Here is a 27,499-nt window from a genome sequence, read left to right as displayed (position 1 = left end):
CATTTCCATAAAGGATACAATCTATTCCTATATCATTAAATAATATCTATATGCCAATGATGCATAATTGTAATTCCTTTATAGCATTCGTCACATTTTGTAATGTATTTATTTGTTCTTAATACTTTTCTTTTCTTCATTAAAATGTCAACTCTAACAGTGATATGACTTTTTAAATTTGGCCACTAAGAGGTTAAGTAAACAGGTTCAAGTTCTCAAAATTAGTAAGTGACAGAGCCAGGAATGGATTATAGATTTTCCTAATTCTAGACTTGTTTCTTTATGTTATTCTGTCTCTAATAAAATGAAAATTAGAGGGGATTTCTAAGTCTGACCAAAATAGGGTAGCTTGAAGCAGACCAAGACTTCTGCCAAGAAAAATTTTCAACTCCAGATATAATGCAAAATAAACAGCTGTTAAAGGCATTAAAGAGATACCAACATAGCTAGGAATTAAGTGGCAAAAACCCCTGAGAGAAGTAAACCATGTAAAATAAGCTCAACGTTTGGTGGTTTTCCCCTCAAGGTATTTGTCGAAATCAATGATAGACAGAGGGAAAAAAGCTGAATAGACTGAAAAATCAGCAACTCTTCTTGGATTCATAAGAGAGGGGAGGACACCGGGAAAACCACTGCTCCTAAGAATGGAGAGACAGACGGGCAAATACGGAGTCGTGGCTTCCCAGGACAGACTCAACAGAGGAAACTGCCTAGGGACTGGTGGTGCAGCAGGGAAACCTGAGCTGTATCGATGAATTGCCAGAGGCTCAGGGCAGACAAGTGTGAGAGTTAAAAATTCCAGAGGGACACAGCCGTAGGAGGGCCTCCACAATATTGTGGGGTTTACCTCTGGGAGCTTGACCAGGTTCTCACAGTAAATATCAATGAAAAATCCCCTCATGCTTTTGGCAGAAGGAGTGGAAAAGGAATAATTTTTGAAATATGCCAGAGCACTCTGTTCTTCTTAACAAGGACTGACCTCGGGAAACTGGTTAACCAGAGCCTAACTTGCTGGGGGATTATCAAAGCTTAACTGACCCAGGGAAGGTAAATGCTCAACTCCAACCTACTCTAGTCATCTTGTTCCACCTTAGCTGGATAAAAACACTGAGAAGCATTTGTGAAGTTCATAGTCCAGAGTCATAGGCTTGTTAAAAGGCAAAGATCTAATCATAGGACTATAGAATGCTTCCCCTCCTCTGACACTAGAAGCAAACATGGCAATGATGTTGGAATTATCAGACTGGGAATTTAAAACAATCATGATTAATTCTCTGAGGGCTCTAATGGATAAAGTAGACAGCCTGCAAGCACAGATGGACAATGTAACAGAGAAATTGAAATCCTAAGAAAGAACCAAAGAGAAGTGCTAGAGATAAAAAACACTGTAACAGAAATGAAGAATGCCTTTGATGGACTTACCAGCAGACTCGATGTGGCTGAGGAAAGATCTCTGTGCTAGAGGATGTATATCAACAGAACTCTCAAAAACCAAAAAGCAAAGAGAACAAAGACTGATAAACAGTAGAATGAAGTATCCAAGGATTGTGGGAAAACTACAAAAGGTGTAACATATGCATAATGGGAATACTAGAAGGAGAAGAAAGAGAGCAAGGAACAGAGGAAATCTTTGAAACAGTAATAAATGAGATTTCCCCAAGTTAATGTCAGACACCAAAATCTCATAGAACAGCAAACAGGATAAATGCTAAAAAATATATATACCTGGGCATATCATTTTCAACCTACTGAAAATCAAAGATAAGCAAAAATTCTCAAAGAGGCCAGAGGCAAAAAAAACCCTTATCTATAGAGGGCCAAAGATAAGGTTATATTCGACTTTTCCTCAAAAGTCATGCAAGCAAAAAAAGAGTGGAGTGAAACATTTAAAGTGTTGAGAGAAAAACCCCACCACCCAAGAATTCTGTACCCTACAAAATTATCCTTTAAAAGTAAAGGAGAAATAAAGACCTTTTCAGACAAACAATAAGTGAGAGAATTTATTGCCAGTAGACCTGGCATGCAAGAAACGTTAAAAAGAAGTTCTTTAGAGAGAGGAAAAATAGATAGGTCAAAAACTCAGATCTGCAAAAAGTAAGGAAGAGAACTGAAGAAGGAATTGAGTGGAGGTAAAATTAAACACTTATTTTCTCATTCTTTTTCTCATACAGGATTGTTAGTTATAGTCACCATTGCTATACATTACATCCCCATTACTTATTTATTTTATAATGGAAGTTTGTACCTTTTGACCACCTTCACCCATTTCACCATTTCTTGCTCTTAATTGATCTAATAGATAACAGTTTCTTCAAAATAATAATAGCAACAATGTATTGAATTCTGTATACTTATATATGTCATTGGTGGTCTAGTGGTTAATACTCAGTGCTGCAGCCTAGGGTCATTTCCCAGTCAAGGAAACATGCCACCTGTCTGTGAGTTGTCACACTGTAGTGGCTGACTGTTGCTGTGATGCTGAAAGCTATGCCATGTGTATTTCAAATATCAACAGGGTCACCCATGGTGGACAGGTTTCAGCAGAGCTTTGAGACTAAGACAGTTTAGGAAGAAGGACATAGCCACTCACTTCAAAAAAAAAATTGACCATGAAAATCCTGCGAATAGCAACAGATCAATGTCTGATACAGCATCAGTATGTGAGAAAATGGCCCAAAAGACCAGGCAGGGCTCTGCTCTATCGTACACAGGGTTGCTAGGAGTTGGCATCGACTCAAATGCACTAACAACAGCAAAATATATATCACATATATATGTCCTTATGTATATTTATATATAAGTGAAATAAACAACAGCAATGATACAAGGGACAGGAGGAAGACATTAGGATTATTTTGTTGTTATAATGTACTCGCACTACCCGTGAAGCAGTACAGTGTTTTTTGAAAGCAGACTTGGATGTTGTAAAAGCGTATTGCAAACTCTAGGGCAACCACTGAAAAGAACTATAACTGATATGCTAAAAAAGGAAAGGAAATGGAATCATAGAAAATGCTCAATTAAAACCACAAAAGACAGAAAAAGAGTGGAAGACAAAAATACAAAGAACAAGGGCAACTAGATAAAACAATAATAAATATGGCAGATGTTAGTCCAACTATGCCAATAATCACTTTGCATGTCAACAGTCTAAATGCACCAGTTAAAAGGCAGAGATTTTCAGGGGCTGGACCGGTGGTGTAGCAGTTAAGTTTGTGTGCTCTGCTTCGGTTGCCTGGGGTTCATGGGTTTGGATCCTGGGCGTGGACCTATACACTGCTCATCAAGCCATGCTGTGGTGGTGTCCAAACTGCAGAATGGAAGGAGATCGGCACAGATGTTAGCTCAACGACAATCTTCCTCAAGCAAGAATAAAAAAGAGAGAGAGAGTAAGATTGGCAAGAGATGTTATCTCAGGGCCCATCTTCCTCACCAAAAAAAAAAAAAAGAAAGAAAAAGACAGAGATTGTCAGTGTGGATCAAAAAACACAACTCAACTATATGTCATCAACAAGAAATCCCTTTAAATATGAACACACATATAGGTTAAAAGAAAATGGTTAGAAAAAATATACCATGCTAACAGTAACCAAAAAAAAGCAGAAGTAGCTATATTAATTTTAGACAAAGCAGACTTCAGTAAGCAAAGTTATCAGGAATAAAGAAAGGCATTACGTAATGATAAAGGGGTCAATTTCTCCAAGAGGACATGAAAATTCTTAATGTGTATGCACCTAACAGCAGAACATCGAACTACACGAGGAAAAACCTGAAAGAACTGCAAGGAGAAGTAGATGAATCCACTATCGCAGTGAGAGACTTTAACACTCTTCTCTCAGAAATGGACAGATCCAGCAGAAAGAAAATCAGTAAAGATATAGTTGAATTTAACAGCACCATCAATTAATTAACATTTATAGACTATAGACTACTTCATCCAAAACAGCAGAATGCCTATTTTTCTCTAGCTTACATGGAACATTCACCACAATCTGGGCCCTGAAACACACCTTAATAAAAGGAAAAGAAGGGACCGGCCCTGTGGCCGTGTGGTTGAGTTCACGTGCTCCACTTCAGCAGCCCTGGGTTTCGCTGGTTCGGATCCTGGGTGCGGACATAGCACTGCTCATCAGGCCATGCTGAGGTGGTATCCCACATGCCACAACTAGAAGGACCTGCACCTAGAATAAGCAACTATGTACTGGGGGGCTTTGGGGAGAAGAAGAAGAAAAAGATTGGTAACAGAAGTTAGCTCATGTGCCAGTCTTTAAAAAAAAGATAAAAGAATATAAATCATGCAATGTATGCTCTCAGATTACAATGGAATTAAACTAGAAATCAGTAACAGAAAGATAAGTGGAAAATCCCAAAATACGTGGAGATTAAACAACACAGTTCTAAATAGCACATGTCAAAGAAGAAATCTCAATAGAAATTAGAAAATACTTTGAACTAAATGAAAATGAAAACACCACTTACCAAAATTTGTGGGATGCACTGAAAGCAGTGTTTAGAGGGAAGTTTATGGCATTGACTGCATATATTAGAAAAGAATAAATATTTAAAATCAATAATCTAAGTTTTTACCCTAGAAACCAGAAAACGAAAAGCAAATTAAATCCAAAGTAAGCAGAAGAAAATAAATAATAAGAATTAGAGCAGAAATCAATGAAATTGAAAATAGGAAATCAACAGAGAAAAATCAATGGAACGAAAAGCTGATTCTTTGAAAAGATCAGTAAAGTCAACAAACCTCTAGCCATGCTAACTAAGATAAAAAGAGAGAACAAAAATTTCTAATATCAGAAATGAAAGAGGGACATTACTGCAGATTTCATGAAAATTAAAAGGATAGTAATGGAATACTGTGCACAATTCTGTGCTCACCAATTTGATAATCTAGCTGAAATGGACCAATTCCTTGAAAGACTCAACCTGCCAAAACTCATACAGGAAGAAATAGATGATTTGAATAGGCCTAGATCTACTAAAGAAATTGAATCAATTATTAATAACCTTCCAAAGCAGAAAATGCCAGGCCCAGATGGGTTCACTGGTAAATTCTACAAAACATTTAAGGAATAACTCATACAAATTCTCTACAATCTCTTTCAGAGGATAGAAGCAAAAGGAATACTTCCTAACTTATTCTACGAGGACAATATTATCCTAAAATCAAAGCCAGATAAAGACAATATGAGAAAAGAAAACTACAGACCAATATCTTTCGTGAACATAGATGCAAAAATTCTCAGCAAAATTTTAGCAAGTCAAATAAAAAAATGTATAAAAAGAATTATATACCACCACAAAGTGGGATTTATTCCAGGTATGCAAGGATGCTTCAATATTTGAAAATGAATTAATGTAATCTATCATATCAATAGATTGAAAAAGAAAAATCAAATGGTGATTATATCAATAGGTGCAGAAAAAGCATCTGCCAAAATTCAACATCCATTCGTGATAAAAACTCTCAGTAAACCAGGAACAGAGTAGAACTTTCTCAACTTGATAAAGACTATCTATAAAAACCCTACAACTAACATCACACTTAATATTGAGAAACTCAAAGCTTCCCCACTAGCATCAGGTACAAAGCAAGGATGTGTCCTCTCATCCCTCCTTTTCAATATTGTACCCAAAGTCCTTGCTAATGTGGTAAGGCCAGAAAGGGAGATAAAAGTATACATACTGGGAAAGAAGACATATAACTGTCATTTGCAGATGATTTGATTGTCTACATAGAAAATCCAAAAGAATTGCCAAAAAACCTCATGGACGTAAGAAGTTGTAATAGCAAGGTTGTAGGATAAAAAGTTAATATATAACAGTGAATTGCTTTTCTATATACTAACAATGAACAAGTGGAATGTGAAATTTAAAACATAATATCATTTACGTTAGCAGCCCCCAGAAATATATTTTCTAACAAAATATATACAAGTTCTATATGAGGAAAACTACAAATCTCTGATGAATGAAACGAAAGAAGAACCAAATAAATGAAGATATATTCCACATTCATAGATAGGAAGATCCAATATTGTTAAGATGTTATTTCTTCTCAACTTGATCTATAGATTCAATGTAATTCCAATGAAAATCCAAGCAAGTTATTGTATGGAAATCAACAGACTTATTCTAAAGTTTGTGTGGAGAGACAAAAGACACTGAATAACCAACACAACACTGAAGGAGAACAAAGTGGAGGACTGATGGTGGAGAACTGATGGTACCCAACTGTAAAACTTACTATAAGGCTACGGTAATCGAGACAGTGTGGTACTGGCAAGAGGATAGACAAATAGAACAGAGTCAACAGAACAGAACAGAGATCCTAGAAATAGAACCCTTAAATATGGTTAAATGATCTCTGACATAAGAGCAAAGTCAATACAATGGAGCAAAGATAATCTTTACCACAGATATTGCTGAAAAAACTGGACATTCACATGTGAAAAAATGAAGCTAGATACAGATCTTACAACTTTCACAAAAATTAACTCAAAATGGATCATAGACCTAAGTGTAAATGCAAAACTGTAAAATTCCTAGAAGATAACATAGGATAACACCTAGATGGCATTGGGTATGGTGATGCCTTTATAGATGTAACACCAAAAACACAATCCATGAAAAAAATAATTTATAAACTGGGCTTCATCAAAATGTAAAACTTCTCTGCAAAAAATGTTGTCAAGAGAATTAGAAGACATGACACTGACTGGGAGAAAATATTTGTAAAAGACATATCTGATAAAGGACTGCTATCCAAAATATACAAAGCCCTCTGAAAACTCAACAATAAGAAAACAAACAATCCAAATAAAGGTGGGCCAAAGATTTTAACAGACACTTCACTAAAGAAGATATACAAATGAAAATGAAACATATGAAAAATGACATCATATGTCATGAAGAAACTGTAAATTAAAACGAGATGCGCTGCACACTTACTCGAATGGCCAAAATCCAGAACACTGACAACACCAAAGGCCAGCGAGGATGTGAAGCAATGGGAACTCTCATGCATTGCTCATGGGAAGGCAAAAGGGTACAGTCACTTTCAAAGACAGTTTGGTGGCCTCTTAGAAAACTAAGCATACTCTCATCACATGATCCAGCAATTGCATTCTTTGATATTTACCTAAAGGAGCTGAAAAGTTATGTCCATAAAAAAACCTGCATACAGATATTTATAGCAGCTTTATTCATAATTGTCAAAATTTGTCGTTCAGTACATGAGTGGCAAAATAAAGTGTCGTGCATCCATAGATGAGATATTATTCAGCACTAAAAAGAAATGAACTATGAAGCTATGAAAGACAAGGAGGGGGCTTAAATGCATATTACTAAGTGAAAGGAGCCATCTGAAAAGACTACATACTATGTGCTTCCGACTATATGATGTTCTGGAAAAGGAAAACTATGGAGACAGTAAAAAGATCAGTGGTTGCCAGTGTTTGGTGGGGAGGGAGGATGAATATAGGCAGAGCACAGCAGAGTTTTAAAGCAACGAAAACAGTGTATATGATGTTGTGATGATGGATCTATATCACTACACATTTTCCAAAGCCATAGAATGCACAACACCAGGAGTGAACCCTAAGGTAAACTATGGACCTTGCGTGATTATCATGTGTCAATACAGGTTCATTGTTAGTAAAAAATGTATCATTCTGATGAGCGATGTTGATCTTGGGGGAGGCTATGCATGTGTGGGGGCAGGAAGTATATGGCAATCCTCTGTTCTTTCCTCTTAATTTTGTTGTAAACTTAAAACTGCTCTAAATATGAAAAAAGTTGGAAATCATGCATCTAAGTATCTATTGCAAGAAGTCAGAAAAAGTGTTGGTAAATTAAATCCAAAGAAGGTAGAAAAAATAAAAAGATAAAATTAAAAGCAGAAATTGACAAAATAGAAAACAAACGAACTAGAGAGAAGAAGAGCAAGGCCAAAGAATGTTCTTAAAGAGACCTAAAAAGTAATAAATCTCTAACATGTCTGATCACAAACAGGGAGGAGTGTGGTTCCAGATCAAGTTGAAGTAGACATACTTTTCCCTATTCCTCCCACCAAGTACAGCTCAAAAATCCAAACATTACGCAGAAAATAAACATAAGAACACTCTAAAAGGTGGAGAGAGGGTGCATATGAAGCTTGAGACATTTGTCCCTGGGTTTTCTTTTTGCCTCACATATCTCAGATATGGTGCTGTGAAAAAAACAGCAACCTGGAAATCTCAAAGAAAACAGACAAAAAAGTCCAAAGAAAAACTTGGTTTTGCTATCTGAAGATTCATGAAAGGGGTAGCCTAACAAGACAGAAAACTTTTAGACAATAACTGCTCTACTTTAGCCAAATGCTACAGAAATGACTGTGGCCCCACCCAACCCCTATCAGCAAAGGCCAAGTGGGAAACCTACACTTCTACTCTCGCCTGGGTGTAATGAGATGCCCTTCCCCCTCTCTCTACTAGGGTGGTATCAGTGTGGGTCTGGGGTTTCCATCTCAACCCAGTGGTAACAAGGTTTCTTCACCCCCACAGTGTCACTGGAGGCCACTTGGGAATCCCAGACTTCCACCCCAGTGCATTATTAAGGAAGCTCCCTCCCTCCTCTCTGGGTGGTGTCAGAGTGGGGACCTGAGGGTTTCACCACCATCCAGAGATATTGCTGTGTCAATGGCAGCCCATGGATAACAGCAACAAGACACAGTCCCCTCTTCTCCCAGCCAGAGTGATATGAGCACAGACCTAGTGGGGAGACTGGTAGTAATAAGGCATCTCTCCCCTGTCTGACGTCAAAGAAGGTCGAAGAGGGAACCTGGAGCTTCACCCTCACTTGATAGTAATGAGGCAGCAGCCTAATTGCCCTGCTGGTGCAGTGCCAGGAAGTCCTGGTAAATGAGGTTTAAATAAGATCCAGAGTCTCATAACATAGCACTCAAATGTCTGTGTTAAATGAAAGGAAAATCATTCATTATACCAAAACCCAGGAAAATGAGCAAACACAATCGATAGACGACAACATCAAGATGGCAAAGATATTAGAATTATCTGACAAGGATTTTAAAGCAGCCATCGTCAAAATGCTTCAATGAGAAATTCTGGACACACTTGAAGCAAATGGAAAATAGAATGTCTCAGTGAAGAAATAGAAGTCATAAAGAAGCAGATGGAAATTTTAGACCGGAAATATACAATAACCAAAATAATGACAACGATAGGCACAATAACAAAAAGGAGAGAACAGAAGGAAGAATTAGTGAACTTGAAGATAGAACAATAGATATTACCCAAGCTGAATATCAGAGAGAAATATACTTTAAAAAAGTGAACAGAGCCTTAGGGAATTGTAGGACTATAACAAATCTCTATCATGTATGTCAGAAAAGAAAGAAGAAAGATGATAAGCTGAACAAGTATTCAAAGAAATAATCACTGAAAATTTCTCAAATAGGGCAAAAGATACTATCATACATACTCAGGAAGATGAATGAACTCCAAGTATGATTATCCCAAATAAATTCATGCCAAGACACATCACAATTAAACTTCAGAAAACTAAAGACAGGAAAATCCTGAAAGTAATGAGAGAGAAAGGACACCTTACCCATCAGAAAAAAAACTCAGATGACAATGGACTTCTCATCAAAAACCATGGAGGCCAAAGGGAAGGGACACAACATTTTTCAAGTGCTAAAATAAAAGAATTGTCAACCCCAAATTATATATCCCTGAAAACAGCACTCAAGAGTAAAAAGAAAAACTACCTACCCTTAAATGACGGCTAAAAGACATTCTTGAAACAGAAAGAAAATAGTAACAGAAGGAATTTTGGAACATCAGAATGGAAGAAAGAACAAGAGAAAGAACAAAGATATGGGTAAATATAATAGATTTTCTCCTCCTCTTGAGTTTCTAAATTATGTTTGGTGGTGGAAGCGAAAATTATTGCAGTGCCTGATGTGATTTGTAATGTATATAAAGGAAATACTTAAGAGAATTATGGTATCAACAGGAGAGGGCAAAGGGATGTTGAGGGATATAAAGTTTCTTCACTTCACTGGAGCTAGACTGCATCTTGATAGCAGTGGTTGTTACATAAATGTAAACGTAATGAAATGGCATATATATTATATATATATTATATATATACACACGCACAAATTGTACAAATATAAATTTTCTTGTTTATATAATGTACTATGGTTATACAAAATCTAACCATTACAGGAAACTGGGTGAAGGTACACAGGACTTATATTATCTTTGCAACTTTCTATAAATCTATAATTATTTCAAAATAAAAGATTAAATAAAAGGGCTAAGGAGGGGGAATGCATAGAAATTGGAAAGGAAGAAGTAAAATTCTCTCTATTTGCAGATGACATTTTATGTAGAAAACTCTAGATTCCTCCAAACACAAAAAAAATGTTGGAACTAGTAAATGAATTCAGCAAAATTGCAAGACACAAAATCAACTAGCAAAAATCAGTTGTGGTTCTTTACACTAGCGATGAACTAGATAATCTAGAAAGGAAACTAAGAAAAACAGTTGCATGTATAATAGCCCCAAAAAAGGATAAAATACTTAGAAATAAACTAAACAAAGGAAATGAAAGACTTGTACACTGAAAAATTCAAAATGTTACTGAAAGAAATTAAAGAACTCAAATAAATAGAAAGACCTTCTGTGTACATGACTTGGAAGACATAATATTGTTAAGATATGAATACTACCCAAAGCAATCTATAAATTCAATGAAATCTCTACCAAAGCCCAAATGGTGTTGTTTTGCAGAAATAGAAAAATCTATTCTAAAATTCAGCTGGAATCTCAAGGGACCCTGAATAGCCAAAATAATCTTGAAAAAAAAGAACGGAGTTGAAGGTCTCAAACTTTTTGATTTCAAAACTTATTACAAAGCTACAGTAATCCAAAAAGTGTGATACTGACCTAAAGACAGACATATACACCAATGGGATAGACTAGAGAGCCCGGAAATAAACCTTAATATGTATGGTGAAATGATTTTTGACAAGGGTGTCAAGACCGTTCAATGAGGAAAGGACAGTCTTTCAAACAAAGGATGTTGAGAAAAGTGGATATACACATAGAAAAGAATGAATTTGGACCCTTCCACTGTGCCATACACAAAATTAATTCCAAATGAATCAAAGAACTAAATAAAATTGTTAAAACTAAAGCTCTTAAAAGAAAACATAGAAGGAAAGCTTCATGAGATTAGATTTGGCAATGACTTTTTAGATATGACACCAAAAGAACTGGCAACAACAATACAAATAGATAAATTGGACTACGTAAAAATTAAAAACTTCTGTGCCTCAAATGACACAATCAACAGGATGAAAAGGCAACCCATAGAACAGGAGAAAATATCTGTAAGTCCTTATATCTAATGAGGTTAATATCAAGAATATGAAAAGGACTCCTACAACTCAACGACAACAACAACAAAACAAACAGCCCGATTAAATAATGAACAAAAGACTTGCATAGATATTTCTCCAAAGAAAGTATAAAAATGACCAAGAAGTACATGAAAAGATGCTTAACATCACTAATTATTCAAGAAATGTAAATCAAAACCATTATGAGATACCACCTCATACCCATTAGGGTGGCTATTACTAAACAAACAAAATCAGAAAACAAGAAGCGTTGGTGAGGATATGGAAAAACTTGTCACTGGTGGTGAGAGTGTAAAATGGTGTAACTGCTACGGAAAATAGTATGTTGGTTCATCAAAAAATTAAAAATAGAATTAGCATATGATTCATCAGTTCTGGGTGTGTATCCAAAAGAATTGCAAGCAGGTTCTCAAAGAGATATTTGTACACTCATGTTCACAGTAGCGTTATTCACGGGAGCCAAAAGGAAGCAACCCAAGCATTCATCCACAGATAAGTGGAAAAACAAAATATCGTATGTACATACAATGAAATATTATTCAGTCTTAAAAAGGAAGGAAATTCTGACACATGCTACAAATGGCTGACTCTGATGGATACTATGCTACGTGAAATTAGCCAGTCACAAAGACACAACTGCTGTGTAATTCCAACCATGTGAAGTACACAGAGTAGTCAGATTCATAGAGACAGCAAGTAGAATGGTGGTTTCCATGGGCTAGGAAGAAAAGGGAATGGGGAGTTTTTGCTTAATGGGTATGGAGTTTCAGTTTTGCAGAATGAAAAGGGATCTGGAGATTGGTTACACAACAGTGCAAGTGTATTTAACACTACTGAACTGTGAAACTATAAATGGTTAAGACGGTAAATTTTATGTTATGTGTATTTTACCATAGTTTTATTTTTAAAGGGAGAATGGGAGAGAGACAGAGAAAGAGAATAATACTGCAATGTCTTCAATAAAAAGGAGATATCACTAGAGACCCTAGAGTTATTAAAATGGTCATATAGTGTTTTTGCTTGTTTGTTTTCCTGAGGAAGATTCGCCTTGAGCTGTCATCTGTGCCCGTCTTCCCCTATTTTTTATGTGGGTCTTGCCGCCACAGCATGGCCACTGATGAGTGGTGTAGGTCCACATCCGAGAACTGAACCCGGGCCGCCGAAGTGGAGCACGCTGGACCTAACCACTAGGCCATGGGGCCAGCCCCCATAAAGTGCTTTTATAAACAACATTAAAGTGATGATTTTTAAAATTAGATAAAATTGATGTATTCCTAGAAAAATACAGCTTTCCAAAACTAACACAAGGTAAAATTGAAAATCTAAGTAATCCTATATCTATTTTAAAAAACTGAAATTTATAAATTTTTGTAAAAGAATCTGCAAGATCAAATGGCTTCACCAGTGAGTTCTTCCAAACGTTTAAGGAAGGAATGAACTAATCTTACGTAAACTCTTCCAGAAAACAGAGAAAAAGTCACTTTCCAATTCATTGTATGAGGCCAGTGAGACCTTGAAAGAGAAATCGGACAAGGAAATTACAAAAAAAGGAAAAACTATGCCAATCTCTCTCATAGACTAGGCATGAATATGCTAAACAAAACACTGGTAAACTGAATCTAACGATGATCTGAAAACTGATTCTAAAATACATATTAAGAAACTGACTTATGGCGAAGCTGATACTGTGGTGGCATGAGGGAAAAGGGTGGTCTTTCCAGAGAACCGAGTGGAGTCTGGATATCCATATGGAATCAACTCTAGATGGATTGAAGATCTAAAAGTGAAACACCATAATTTCCAGAATAAAATTAAATTAACTTCATCATAAAATTATATTGGGAAACACCTCCTGAACAGAATGTAGACAATGTTAATAATAAAAGAAAAAAATTAAATTAGACTAGGTAATATGATTAAAAATTTTATTGAAACACATTATGAAAACGATAAAATACCAAGACACTGTGTTAAGAAGATATTTGCAATATATGTAGCAAAGGTCTTGAATTTATATAAAGAACTCTTACACATAAATACAAAAAAGAATAGAAATGTTATAAAAGACAAATCTTTGAAGAATCACTTCACAGAAAAACATAGTTAAATGGCAAATGAACATACAGAAAAGCGCTCAATTTCATTAGTTATCAGAGAAATGGAAATTAAAGCCACAATGAGATACCACTACATTACTACCAGAATGGCTAAAATTAAAGACCAATGATACCAAACGGAACATTCTATGAGTGAGTATGTCAATTGAAATAACCAGTTTGACAAAATTCATACATATGTATATACCAAAAGATATGTTAAGGATATATTTATTGCAACACAATCTGTAATAATAAAAAACTGGAAACAGAATGTCCGTCAATAGCAGAATAAATAAATAAATTGTGATAAATCCATACAATGAAATACTAGACAGCAATAAGAAAGAAGGAAATATTGCTACATGCAACAATGTGCTTGCATCAGTCAAATATAATGTTGAGCGAGAAAGTCAGACACAGAAAAGTACATATAGGATGATTCCATTCTTACTTGGGAGGGGAGAGAGAAATTGGGAGAGGACGTGAGGGCTTCTGGGTGCTGGTAATGCTTTATTTCTTCATTTGGTGGTGGTTATAGAGATGTGGTCATTTTGTGAAAATTCAATGAGCTGGACCCTTATGATTTGTTCACTTGTAGATATGAAATCCTTCAATGAAAATTTACCTTTAAAAGCATAGCAAGAATTAGAGAAGACATGGAATGACGGCATTTCATCCAAAAGCTGAGTTGCCAGTGGGCAAAGTGCAAACTAATTTCACACATGCACACGCAGAGAAATAGCACATGCATTTCTTAGGTTACAGATGGCAAGGGGTGAGTGAGAGTTCGAGAATATGAGTTGAATCCTGAGAATATAGTTTTTGATCTTCTAAGTTTCAACTAAAGTACATATTTGAGCCTTGCAACTTCTGCCTCAGTTTGCTGAGAAGGAAATAATGCAAACTTCGTCAAGTAAATGAATCCTTTCTTCTCTTATCAACATCACAGAAAGGAGTTGTCATTTAATTGCTTATTTTTCTTTTTCCTCTTAAGATACAGGAGAAGGAGCGCATGCTTTTTCCCTTCAGAGGCTGCCTATTCTGAAAGAAAAAATAAAATAAAACAAAAACAGGTTTTCTGCATCACCATCAGCCCTCTCCTGACACAGTGCCACGTATGCAAATGACAATCCTTATCTCAAGTCAATACGATGAAAGTCTAGGCTAAAAATAACATTTTCACCATCCTCCCTCATAGTCAGGGTCTTTGAGACATCACTGGGCTAACCTAAATGCAAGTCTGGATGTTAGGGATGCTGCCAGCTGAAGAGCTCCTAGAGTAACCCAGACCCAAGTGGCTGGATGTTTAGCAGGCTGGGTCAGTGCTGCTGCTCTTGAGTCTTGAAAAGAGCAGACTGCCCAGTCGCACTTTCTGCATTCAGCTGTTTCTTGTGATCTATTGTCATGGGTTAAGTGTTCAGGATCTGGAACGTGACTCTCTGGTACTGGGCCTTGATTCAGTCACTTATGACTTGTAACCTTGAACAAGTTACTTAACTTTATTGTCTGCTTTCTCATCCATAAAATTGGAAAAAGGAAAGTACCTACTTCATTGTTATGAGAATTCAAAGGGTTTAATACCTAAAAGTGTTTCTTACAGTGCCCAGCCGCTAAACATCATGTACAATTACTTCCTCTAAGCAGGTTCTTATCTGGTAGTAACAAAACTGTGAATAAAGAACAGAATTCCCTCTATTTCCTTGTGTATTCTAACTTATTTATGAGTCACAAAATGGAACATACACTAGAAGGGGAAGTCAAAATGATTAGGACGTTTTCAGCACAAACACAATACGTATAAAATCATAGGAATCTAAAATACTTCTCAATCATCCTTGGCTGGGTTTCATCTGAGACTGAGCATTGATTAAAGAGGAAAGAAAGAAAGGACAGTGATTAGGATTACATGCCAATCACAGCATTTTCATCACAGCACACACATATCCCCTCACTTCGTTTATTTTGTGGCGAGTTCTGATTAAATTAGAAAATAGTAAGGTCAGAAAAACTTATGAGCACCTTACAAACAGAACCAAATTTAATTTGATGATCTAATGGCCTCATTTAGTCTCCTTTTTCTAAACACTGATATAAAAACAAGTAAAAACACAGAACCAAGTACAAAGGATTTAAGGAGAAATATTATCCAGGGGTGATTTATTTGACTTCCATGATGGATACTCCTACACAGATTTGAATTCATAAAAAAAATGAAAAGAATAACAGAATTAATTCAAAACTGTAACTGCTGCTGCAGGAGGCTTCCCCCAGCATCACTCCTCTTGAGGAATTACTCATCCTCATCAGAGGTGGGAAAGCTTGGAAACCACAAGTCCCTACATTTGAAAGGGGCCTTGGAGAACGTCTGCAAGTGGCCCAGGGCCAGGAGAGGAGCAGCTCTTCTTAGCCCTGGACTGACTGACTTCCAGGCTCAAATTATGGTGCTGATCTAGGTGTGGTCTCATTTTGCATGGTTTGGCTGTGCTTTGTCACGTCAGACACCTGCTATCAAAGAAAGACCCAGCCCTGTCATCCTAGCTCCAGGTAGGCCCCTGACTACCCTCAGACCCATTGCTAATGGAAGCTCTATCCCAACACCTGACCCCTGTCCTTGTCCCTTAACTGTAACTCTTTGTTCCCATGCCAGCAGATAGACCTGGCTTCTATTAGTGCGGCAAGCTCGGAATAATGGGCTCTATTAGAGGGGAGGACTGGGATTATCATCTATCCACTACGGATTCGGTGCTGTATAGAGAGACCAGCTATTTCAACCCTTAGAATTCTCTGTATATTGTCTGTGTTATTATCCCCGAATTATAAAGAAGGGAACTGCGCTTTATAGCGATCAAGTGGCATAGCTAGCGAAGGGCAGGACCCAGATTCCAGCGCAGACCTGGGTAAATCTAAAGCCAGTGTTGGTTCTCCTGCATTGCCTTGCCTCATCCTGGGAAGAAGATGAGCTGATAGCCTAGACCTAAGCCCCTTGCTTTGCCTCCCTCCTTCCCTTCATATTCCTTAGAAGGACTACTCTGTGGAGAGTTAAACTATTGTGAGGATCGCAGTCCACCAGACAAAAACTCTGGTGCTGCTCAGAGGGTTAATCATAGCTGTGCTGGCTGTGGGCAGCCTCTCCTACAGTACAGAGATAACGCTCAGACCTGTAGTTAATAAATACTGAGATTTAACACACACGGTGAAAGGGGTCAAGGCTACATCCTCAACCCAGGCAGAAATATTGCAAAATGTTGTTCCAACGATCAAGTTGACTCAGAAAACTTCACCCACTTACTGGGCTGCTCTCCTGCAGGTGGTCAATGACATGACCTTCATTTGCAGGAAGCAACCATAGTCCTGTCACAGTAGGCAAGGACAGGGCTACTTGCCAGGGACTGGGCAGAGGTGGATGGAGTCCCCAAAGTTGTTTGCCTGCTTCTTTCTCAGAACTTGGATCTGGGGAATCCACTCTGACACTCTAGCTACTGAATCTCAGCCCAAATTTCCAACATCTGCCCAGTTGTGTAGTCACTAGGGCCTCCTGCGGCCGGTCAGATGGGAACTTGAAAGGTTACCTGATCTCCAGATAAACAAAGCAAGATTGGAGGTGACAGCCCAAATCAGGCAAGCATTTGCCATGGGATCTGCTTTTGAACTTTGCCCCATTGTGTAGGTGGCTTGCTAGCACAACTTGACCTCACAGCTTTGCTCTCCACTGAGTATTTGGAGGTAATTCATATTATTGCATAGCTTTCCACAGGCTCAGCATGAGTGATCCAGTGATCTTGTGACCCCAAAGCATGCTATTTGGGACTACTCTACAGGAAGCCTAGTATGGCTCCCAGGCAGGGGAGTGATAGTATTATCTTTTCGGCTCTGGACAGAGCACATCTAGATGATTTAGTTCTGGATTCGCATTTTAGGGAGGAAGTGAAAAATTGAAGGTGAGCCTAAAAACATCTTGAGCAGTAAGATGGCTCAAATGGATGGTTTAATATAAAAAACGACCCCCTCTCCTATGCCCAGCACTTCAAGGCTCACACACTGTGGCTTTCCTATGGCTGATAGAAAAGAATCTTAATCTGAAGAAGGTGTGGGTTTGTTATTTAAACTACCATTCAGAAGAAGGAGGAGGAAGAAGAAAAGGGAAAGAAGAAGAAGGAAGAAGGGGAGAAGGAAGAAGAGAAGGAGAAAAGAAGGAAGAGGAGGAGGAGGAGGAGAGCAAGGAGGAACAGGAGAAGAAGGCAGGCAGGAAGGGGAGGGAGAGGAAGAGCTGGTACCTACTGAGCGCTCACTGTGTGTTAGGCATTTTGCATGGATTATCTTATCCAATCATTCAAACAATCAGGCAGTAATATTTCCCAGATTTTCAGATGAGAAACTCAGATCTAGAGATGTTAGATAGCTTCCCTAAGGTCACACACCCAGGAGTGATGGCCTTGGAACTGGGCCATGACAGTGTGGCTCGAGCGCCCACCTCCTGTCCCGAGCCTCTTCTAATGGTCTATGGCTGCACAGGACGCCAGCCTATGGACAGGTCTGTCCACCTGTGTTGGTAGACCAATACTGGAGGAATGCAGAGTTAGTCATAAATAGACACTTATAACTTCTAGCCTATACCAAAAAGGGGAAGGCCTGGGGTCTAAACCCTTAGCCAACAGTTCTATTCATTCAGGATTATTTTTTGAAAGGTTAACTTGCAGGACAGTTCATGGGATCAAAGACATTAAATTAGATCTTCTACACTTTCTAAACTGTCAGACTCAGTCCCAAGGAATTGGAAATTATATTCAGAATCATATCCTCAAAGCCCCACCAAATATTCTAATCATTAGAGTAACTTATGGAGTCTGAACCCTGAATCCGGCTTCCCGTGGGTTCTGGTCCTGGTTCTGGCAATAACTGACTGAATGACCTTTTAATATCCGAGTCTCAGTCCTCTCGCCTATAAAACGAGAGGTTTATACTTCCTGATCTTGTAATATAAGAAGAAAAATACATTTAAATAAATGTTCATACTGAAAAGATGGTCATATCACCATCCGAATTCTCCAAGTAACTTGGTGCAGTGAAGAAAAGACAGGCTGATCTTGGTGCAGTCAGCAGACGGACCATCCTCAGACAGGTTAGGGGCAAGTAAGAGAGAACTTTTCAGAAAAAGTGATGTTTCAGCGGAAATCTGAACGATGAGTTGTTACCTGGCTGAAGGATAGCAAAGAATATTCCGGAGGGAACAGCAAGGTAGGCTCAGAGGCAGGAGGGAGGTGGTCTTATAATTGAACATATAAATTGGGGCATGTTAATAATTACACCAGGACCCTAGGCATAAGCCAAGACTGTGCCGGGCCAGCCAGGATATATGTGCATCCTAAACACAGGCCACGTTAAAATGTTTGGTTTCATCCTAAGAGAGACTTGGCGCTCCTGATGAGGTTCTTTAATCTTTTTTCCCTTTTAATTAGTTGTGTAGATTTATAAATTTCCTATTTTTATTTTTGACATGTGCTTTACATACAGTAAAGTGTACAACTGTTAAGTTCATAGCTTGATGATTATCAACCTATTTGTACACCCAGGTAACCATCACCTGGATCATAATATAGAACATTTCCAGATCTGCAGAGGCTCCTTCCTGCCCCTCCTAGTTTTTTCCTCCCAACCCCAAGGAGTAGCCACTTTCTTGACCCCAAGCGAACTTCTAAATGGAACTGTACAGTATGAACATTGCAGGATTCTAATGATGGGAAGTATCATAATCCATACGGTTTACATCTGGCGCATTTGAAAAGATAGTGCTGACAGCAGCATGAAGAATGGATGGGAGAGGGCCAACCTGCAGCTGGGAGCTGAGTTAGAGGCTCTTTAGCTATCAGAACAGAGGTGACAGGGGCCTGAATGGGGAGAGATTGGAGAGGACGGAGAACAGTGGCAGATGGAGGTGAAATCAATCAGATCTGTGACTGACTGTGTGTAATGTACAGGATGGAAGAACCAACTCTGAGCCCCTGGCTGCTGGCATGGCCCCTGGGGAGTGGGGAAGCCATACACTGAGCTGAGGAACCTGGAGAGGGGATTTCAGAGGAAGACGATAAGCATTTTAGGGGTTTGGGGCTTGTTGAGTTTGAGAGGCTTGGAGCTGCCAAGTGGAGGGGCTGTGCAGGTGGTCAGACATGTGGGTCTGAGGCATCCAGAGGCAGGCCAGGCAAGGGGGCACATTGATAACCATGGGCAAATTGGTGAATCTGTGGGCGTGAGAAAGTAGCCGGGAAGAAAGAAATCAGTGAGAGAGCAGACAGGAACCCCATGTTTATTGGGGGCAGAGGAAGGTGGGCCCACAAAGAGCCTAAGGGGGAGCAAGAGAAGTAGGAGGACAACCAGGAGACTGACAGTCAGGGGAGAAAGTGTTTTCTAGAGGCCAAGGGCAGGAGTGAACTTTTAGAGAAGCTGTAAATGTATTAAGCAGCTCTGAGGCCCAAATTCTCCTTTTCCTGTAGCCTTTCTCCTGGGTAATGGCAATTAGGATCTTAGTGAGAAGTTATGAATCACGTCATTGGGGTAGGTGTGAAATACAAAAGCTCCCCAAGGTCTAAAGACACTCCTTTGTGTAAAACCTTAAACTCCTCATCTCTGGCCTGGAGAGCTGGGATGCAACAGGAGTTTCCCCCGCAGCCTTGGACAAGTCTCCAGAGAAATTCCTTTAGCCAGCGATTCAGGGACCCCAGGCCCTGCCCTCCTCTCCACCCATAGTCTCCCTGAGGTCATCAGACCTGACCTCCTGAGTGAGGTCACGTTCTACCTTTCTGTTTAGTCAGTTGAATAAATAGAATAAGACAACAAAACAGACAAAATCCCTGTGAAATCATCGGGTGTGATAATAGTAACAACTGTTCATTGGCATCTGTTTGGGGCTCGGCACGTTACAGGCTTTATCTTATTGTCACAATAGCCCTGTAAGATAGAATCTCCCACTTTTCAGATGTAGGAGTTGAGGCCCCAGAGCCATGGTGCTAGCAAGCTGGGTCAGCACCCAGGTGAACAGTCCCACCGTGCCGTGCCTCAGAAGTGTGCAGGATCCACTGAGAACGAAACCCTGGCTCCTAAGTGACAGATAAGGACACTGCGTAAAGGTATGTCGACTCATTTCAATGAACGTGTGTGGAGCCTGTTCTATGGCAGGCACGTTGTGACATTGTTGGCACTGGGGCTTCAGAGGAGAACTCTTGGGTAGCTTACCTTGCCATTGAGGCAGACAACAAGCTAGTGGGCAAATAAAGAAATTTCAGGATAAGTGCTCTGAAGGAAATAAGGCGACACGATCAAAAGCAACCTGAGTGAAGGGTCTGTTTAAGGTTGGACTGTCTGAGACAGTTCCAGAGGTCCACCAGACACTCCTCCTGGCTTGGAGCTTTCTCCAGCTGCAGAAGTTGCTTCATTCAGATCTACGAATGCCACTTTCCAACTCCCTGAGCTGACAGGTGCAATACGTGTGGGCTAAGGACCTGCATTCTCTCACTAGTAATGTCTGCCCCTGGGACTAAGTAGATTTCGTTTCTAAGGCCAAATAAAGATTGCAGTACTCAAACAGAACTGACTACTAATAAAGAGGAGGTGAATATGCAAGACAAATAGTAGAACATGAATTATCTTTAATGACTTTCTGGCTCCCCAAACCAGAGAGCCTTCAAAAACATTTTAAAGGTAAGACACTGAGTGGAAGGCATAACAATTTTACCTGAAAGATAGTATTGGAGGCTAAGAAGACCCAATGACAACGGAGTTGCCTCCTAAGCAGAGATGGAGCACTAGAGAGAAGCCCGCTGACAAAGGTCCAGGTGTGTGCACCTGCAGCTGGGGTGGATCTGCTGCTAAACCAAGCAAGAGGCAGTTTTATCATCAAAAGGTCATGGGGTAGGCTTAATGTATGAGGAAAGAGATGAGATAACGATTTCAGATATCGGTTCCCTCTGAGGAGCTCAGTGCAAATTAAATACATTTCTTCTTCTGAGTCTCATAAATGAATGAATGAATGAAGACACAGATGCTTGGGTGGGCTTGGGAGGAATTCTGATTTTGGTGGAGATGACTCTGGGGACTGGGGTGAATACTGGGGGAGGCAGTGACTTGTGGGAGAGCCTCAGGCCTTGTTGGTGAGGAAATTGGGGGCTAGATGTGGTGTCACTGGGAGGTTGGGGCAGGTGCTTCCTCTGTGGATGAGTTTCTTGGACAGTTAAGTCCCTGAAAAGAGTCATCATTTCCTTGGACTGGAGACCTCCCAGAAGGGCTCAGGCTGGGAGGTGTGAGCCTCTGGTCCACGCTGCCCAAGGGCAGGGGCTTGGGGGCCACTGGCTGGATTGGTTTGAAACTCACCCAAGGAAGTGTCCTCCTCCTCCTCCTCCGCAGATCAGAGCCTGGGAAATCTCCGCCTTCAGTGTGGGAGAGCACTGTTCCCTCCTCAGATAACAAGCACCTGCTCTGGGCCAGGTGGGGAGATGCTGAACAGGAAGTCCCTTCCCAGGACCTGAAGTTTTTCACACACTGCGGTTCAAGGAGGTCAGTGCTGAGTTAGCAGGTGCTTAGTGCTGTGGGAACACGTGGAAGGGATCCTGGGCTGATGAGGTGCTTCCCTCCCAGGGCTGGCGCGTGAGCAGCTTTCCTGGGAACGGGGAAGGCTGAGTGCAGTGACATGACTGTTGGACACCACTCCTGGGATCTGCTTTCATTGAGCTTGTAGTCATCTGTTTGAGGGTTGTGCAAGGACAGGAAACACCTGGGAGGAGAAGTCAAACCCCGAATCTGGACATTTGGGGCCATGCACTTTGGCCTCAACTACATTCCTCGCTGGCCCCCACCATTCCGCTGCCACCTAAAGGCCTTGAAGGAGGTGGGATGTGGTAGGACAAGCACAGGCTTTGCTTCCGGGAAGCCCAGGGTGAGGCCTGGCTCCATTCCGCTTGCTGTGACTCCAGCCAGGCCTCGCATCCTCCCTTTATAAAAGAAATGCAGCCTCATGACTTTGTCATGAAGATGTTCTTTGTTAAATGGACCTATCTATGGCTGACCTGGAGGAGCTCCATGGAGGGAACATGCTTGCGCCCCCTGCTTCTCCCAAAGCCAGAAGCTCAGACGGAAAGTTCTCCCATTATGTCATCTCACTCGTAGAGATCTTGCCCAGAGTTCCTCCCCTCTGGTCCCCCTGCTTTCAGTGTCTCCCTGTTAAACCATCTGTCTCTAAGCTCACTCTGCTCATGGCGTTGCTGCTCAGATGTTTCAAGAACGCCTTGCTGCACTCAGACGAGGTTCTTGGGTGTCAGTACACCCCCGTATCCTCCATGCTGTGGTCCTGCCTCCTCTCTCTGGCCTTTTGCCTCACAGTCTCCTTGCCTTGGAAGGGGTCTTTCCCCAGGCTACTGTGGGCTTTGATAAGGTGCTCCTGCAGGTCTGAGCCCCTCCAGATCATCCTGTCCTGCAGGGTCTGACTTTGGTCCCCCCTCCTTCTCGGAACTGTCACTGATAAGCACTCCTCTGAAATCCTGCAGTTGGTTCTTCTGTGTTATTAATTTAACACTTAACACATACTGTCTTGTCTCCTTCCTTAAATAGAAACCCCTTGAGACCGGGGGTTAATTATCTCATCTTTCAGTCATTAGCCAACTGCACACAAGACACATCCATGGCATTGGGTCAAAAGAAGGATCCTAGTGAATCTGTCACCAGGAAAGAGAAAAAATGTGTCCCAGAAAGCTGTAAATTGATGAACTAAGATCCACATTAAGAAGTTAGGAATATTTGTAGAAGGAGGAAAATAATAAGATGAGAACAGAAAGTAATAAAAAACACACACACACACTAGAGAGGATAAATGAAACCAAAGTTGTTTTGAAAAGACTAATAAAAATGATGCACACCCGGCAAGACTGATCAAGGTCTAAGTGGGCAGCTCTTGATGGTTCTTAATCCAAATACCATCCAGATGTTGGGCTTAGTTTATCCAAACAAATCTGAAATCCCCAAAAGACATTCCAATCTGAACCTGCTGGTTCATTAACATTTACTTAGCATTCCTCTCCAGTCCTCTCCTCCCACTGCCCTGGGGTCTTAGGCCCCCAAAGCCAATGTGTTGATGATGATGAGGAGGAGGAGGAGGAGGAGGAGAAGGGGTGGAGGAGGAGGAGGAAGAAAGCATAGGACTGGAGCACATTAAGCTCTAAACTTTCCTGGAATCAGAGATCTTAAGCGACTTGGAAGATAGAGATGCCATCCCTGAGTCCTCAAATTGACCACAGATCATTAGAGATCAGAGAAGAGCCAAACAACACTCAGGCAAGGAGTTAAAACTCCTTGGAGACAAATGCACAGGCGTTTGAGGAGGTGACTTGCTGAAACTCACGTTGAGGACAGCACTGCCTTTGAAAGAGGAAACCAAGAACAGATTTACAAAGCCTGCCACTGAGCTGAGATAATTAGCCCAACTTGCCGAGCAAGTAGAATTTCAAAGTTCTGCTTTATGAATGAATAACTTACATTAAAGGGACATGTGCAGGCTTTACTAAGCATTTATTGGCTTACTGTGAGAATCTATTTCAGGAATAATGGAGATGTTTCTTAGTTTGTTTAAAAAAAAAAAGCACCATCAGGAAAGATAAAGACTTCAAGCAGGCACTTGGAAGTGGGTAACACATGAGAGAGAAATTTAGCTGAGGTCCTTGCCCTCCCACTGGCAATCTGTCTATCCAGCCCAGGAGGCCCTTCAGAATCACCCCCAAGGGCACACAGGAAAGACCTTTCTGAGGGTTCAACGCTTGTGAGGACCAGTCCTCTTGCACTGCTGTCTTTCAGCAGGAACCAGGACATCCCGCAATTTAGCAAACATCTGCTGGGAACCTGATGTGTGTCTGGGGACACTAGATGAATTAGGTATAAGTCCTTCCCTGGAGGAACCCACAGTCTGTCTGGGAAGACCGTCACCTGAACACCAGTGAAGGGCCTGGAGTGATAATAGGTAGAAGGTACACAGAGGACCTTTTTACGTGAGCAAATGAAGGAGTAAACGAATGTAGATGCCAGTAAAGTGCTCAGTGCACTTTCTAGTTTTAAGTTTTCTTGCTGTCCTCTGTTGCCAAAAGTGTGTTGGATAAGATGAGCATAATAATTATGGTCCATGACACTTTTCAGAATGAAAGGGACGTCTACAAATAATTATACCAGGACAACATTAGTGAGCCAGGACTGTCCTAAGCAAAGTGGGATATATGGTAATCCTAATGATGGGAAAGTGAAAATATAGGGAAGCATAGCACGGTGAAGGATATGCATTCCTTTTCTATTCATTCTTTTTGCTTTAATTGAAAAAAAAGTTTTGAAGTGTGATAAAAGCTACATAACATAAAATTTACCATTTTAATCATTATTAAGTGTACAGTTCAGTAGTTTACCTACATTTGCATTGTCATGCATAAAATCCCCAAACCTTTTTTCATCTTGCAAAGCTGAAACTTTCTACCTGTTAAACACCAAATCCCCATTCCTCCCTCCCGTCAGCCTCCTAGTCACCACCATTCTACCTTCTGTCTCTATGAAGTTGGCTAGTCTGGATACGTCGTATCATACAAGATTATTCTTTTTGTGACTGGCTTACTTAGCAAAATGTCTTCAAGTTTCTTCTATTCATTCTTGGTAGGTATTCTCACAACATCAAATTCACACTCGCAATGACGTCACTGAGAACTAAAAACTATGTGAGTCATTACATCATTGCTATTCTCAAATCATTAGATTTAGTTTGAACATTTTTTGTTTTCTTTTATTTGAGTTGAATCAGTTACATTGCAGGAATTCTTAGACTCTTGGAGTGCAGGTTCTACTGTGGGAAAACACAAGTTGTACAAGGTTCCAAGTGTGTCATTTTCTGGCAGCTGTTCAGAGAATGGCCAGACCAAGGCTCACTGGGGCTGGAGTGCTGGGCCCATTGGCACGTAACTGCTTCTGTGGTGCTGAGTCTGTGGGGGATTTCGTTTTTCAGAGACTCTCGCATTTAGGGCTCATGGCTATTCTGTAAGTCTATGTGATCAACTTTCTTGGATTGTATAGTTATGTTTTGCAGGCATACTCTGGGGCTATTACAGGTTTGGTTTCAGACCGCCGCAATAAAGCAAGTCACATGAACTTTTTGGTTTCCCAGTTCATATAAAAGTTACGTTTACTCTATACTGTGGCCTGTTAAGTGTGCAATAGCATTATGCCTAAAATAATGTACACACCTTAATTAAGCAATACTTTATTGCTAAAAAATACTATCATCTGAGCCTTCAGCAAGTCATAATCTTTTTCTGGTGGAAGGTTTTGCCTCTATGTTGATGACTGCTGACTGAACAGGGTGGTGGTTGCTGAAGGCTGGGGTGGCTGCGGCAATCTCTTAGAATAAACAATAGTGAAGTTTGCTGCATCATCTGATTCTTCCTTTCAAGAATAATTTCTCTGTAGCATGAGATGCTGTTTGATAGCATTTTACCCACAGTAGAACTTCTTTCGAAACTGGAGTCAGTCCTCTCAGACCCTGCTGCTGCTTGATCAACTAAGTTTACTTAATACTCTAAATCCTTCATTGTCATTTTTACAATCTTCACAGCATTTTCACCAGGAGGAGTTTCCATCTCAAGAAACTACTTTGCTCATCCCTAAGAAGCAACTCCTCATCTATTAAAGTTTTCTCATGACACAGGGTTGCCACAAACCTTTAATTTGTAAAAAGCACAGTATCTGAAAGTGCAATAAAACGAGGGGTGCCTGTATTTGAAAGTGTGCCACTCCAAAGAGCAAATTGTAGAGAAGTATATACAGTATGCAGCTAGGCAGATAGATAGATAGACAGACGTTACAACTAAATATGCATTTGTAAGTCTGTAAAGCTATAATCCAAACTATTATAATACCTAACTCTAGGGAGCGGAGTTTTTTAATACTTCATATAATTTTATACTGCATTTCTTAATAATTCTATATTTTAAATGAAAAAGTCTTTACAAGGCAGTCACCTGGAGCCCAGGATGCACTTATTCTCAAAGTCGTTCATTCATCTATCCATTCATCTATCCAACCAGCCAATAAATACTGCATGCCAAGGACTATTCTAGATACCAGGATTTAGCAGAAACAAAGAATTTACATTTAAAAAAGAAGATGGGGGAAGACAATAAAGAAGCAAGCAAACAAACATAATTTCTGAGAGTGGCAAATTCTATGCAGGCAATAAAGTGGTTTAATGTGGTACAGAGTTGCTGGAGGTGGGATGTGAGAAAAGGTTCCTTTTGAGAGTGTTAGGAGAGACATTTCTGAAGACACAAATGCAGTAGAAGTTCACAAACGGAATCCTGGACAGAGAACATTCTAAGTAGGCACGGTGGCAAGTTTAATGTTTAGACTGCTAGAGTATTGTGAGCCAAGATGGAAAGGTTGGTATGGATCAGAACAAGCAGGGAGAGAAGATAGTGAATGGTGAATGGATCCCTGATGGGGGTCGAGCTTGTCTGGGGATATAAGAAAGGCAAGAACTGGCAATCACAGAGTACTGACTGATTAAACATCGAAATTAGGGCCTTGTCATAGATGGTGCCTGAGACTTTGGGGGACGCAAGGAGAGGACAACTTCATGGTCCTCCAATAGTCAAGACTAAAAACACTAGGAGATCATGGACGTTTTTTCAAACACTATACTTTCAGAGTACTTAGAGGTTCTCAGCAAACATATGAGGAAGGTACGGAGATTTCCTACATTCTTCATCTCCAGACATGCATAGCCTCCCCCACTAACAATATCCCCCACCAGAGCGGTATATTTGCTACAATTGGTGAACCTACATTGATACTTCATAATCACTCAAAGTCTGTAGTTTAAATAGGGTTTATACTTGGTGTTATACATTTTAGGTGTGCGGGAAAACGTCTAATGACATGTACTCATCATTACAG

The sequence above is a fragment of the Equus przewalskii genome, chromosome 1, assembly GCF_037783145.1.
Source record: "Equus przewalskii isolate Varuska chromosome 1, EquPr2, whole genome shotgun sequence".
Lineage (NCBI taxonomy): Eukaryota > Metazoa > Chordata > Mammalia > Perissodactyla > Equidae > Equus > Equus przewalskii.
This window is presented reverse-complemented; position numbering follows the sequence as displayed.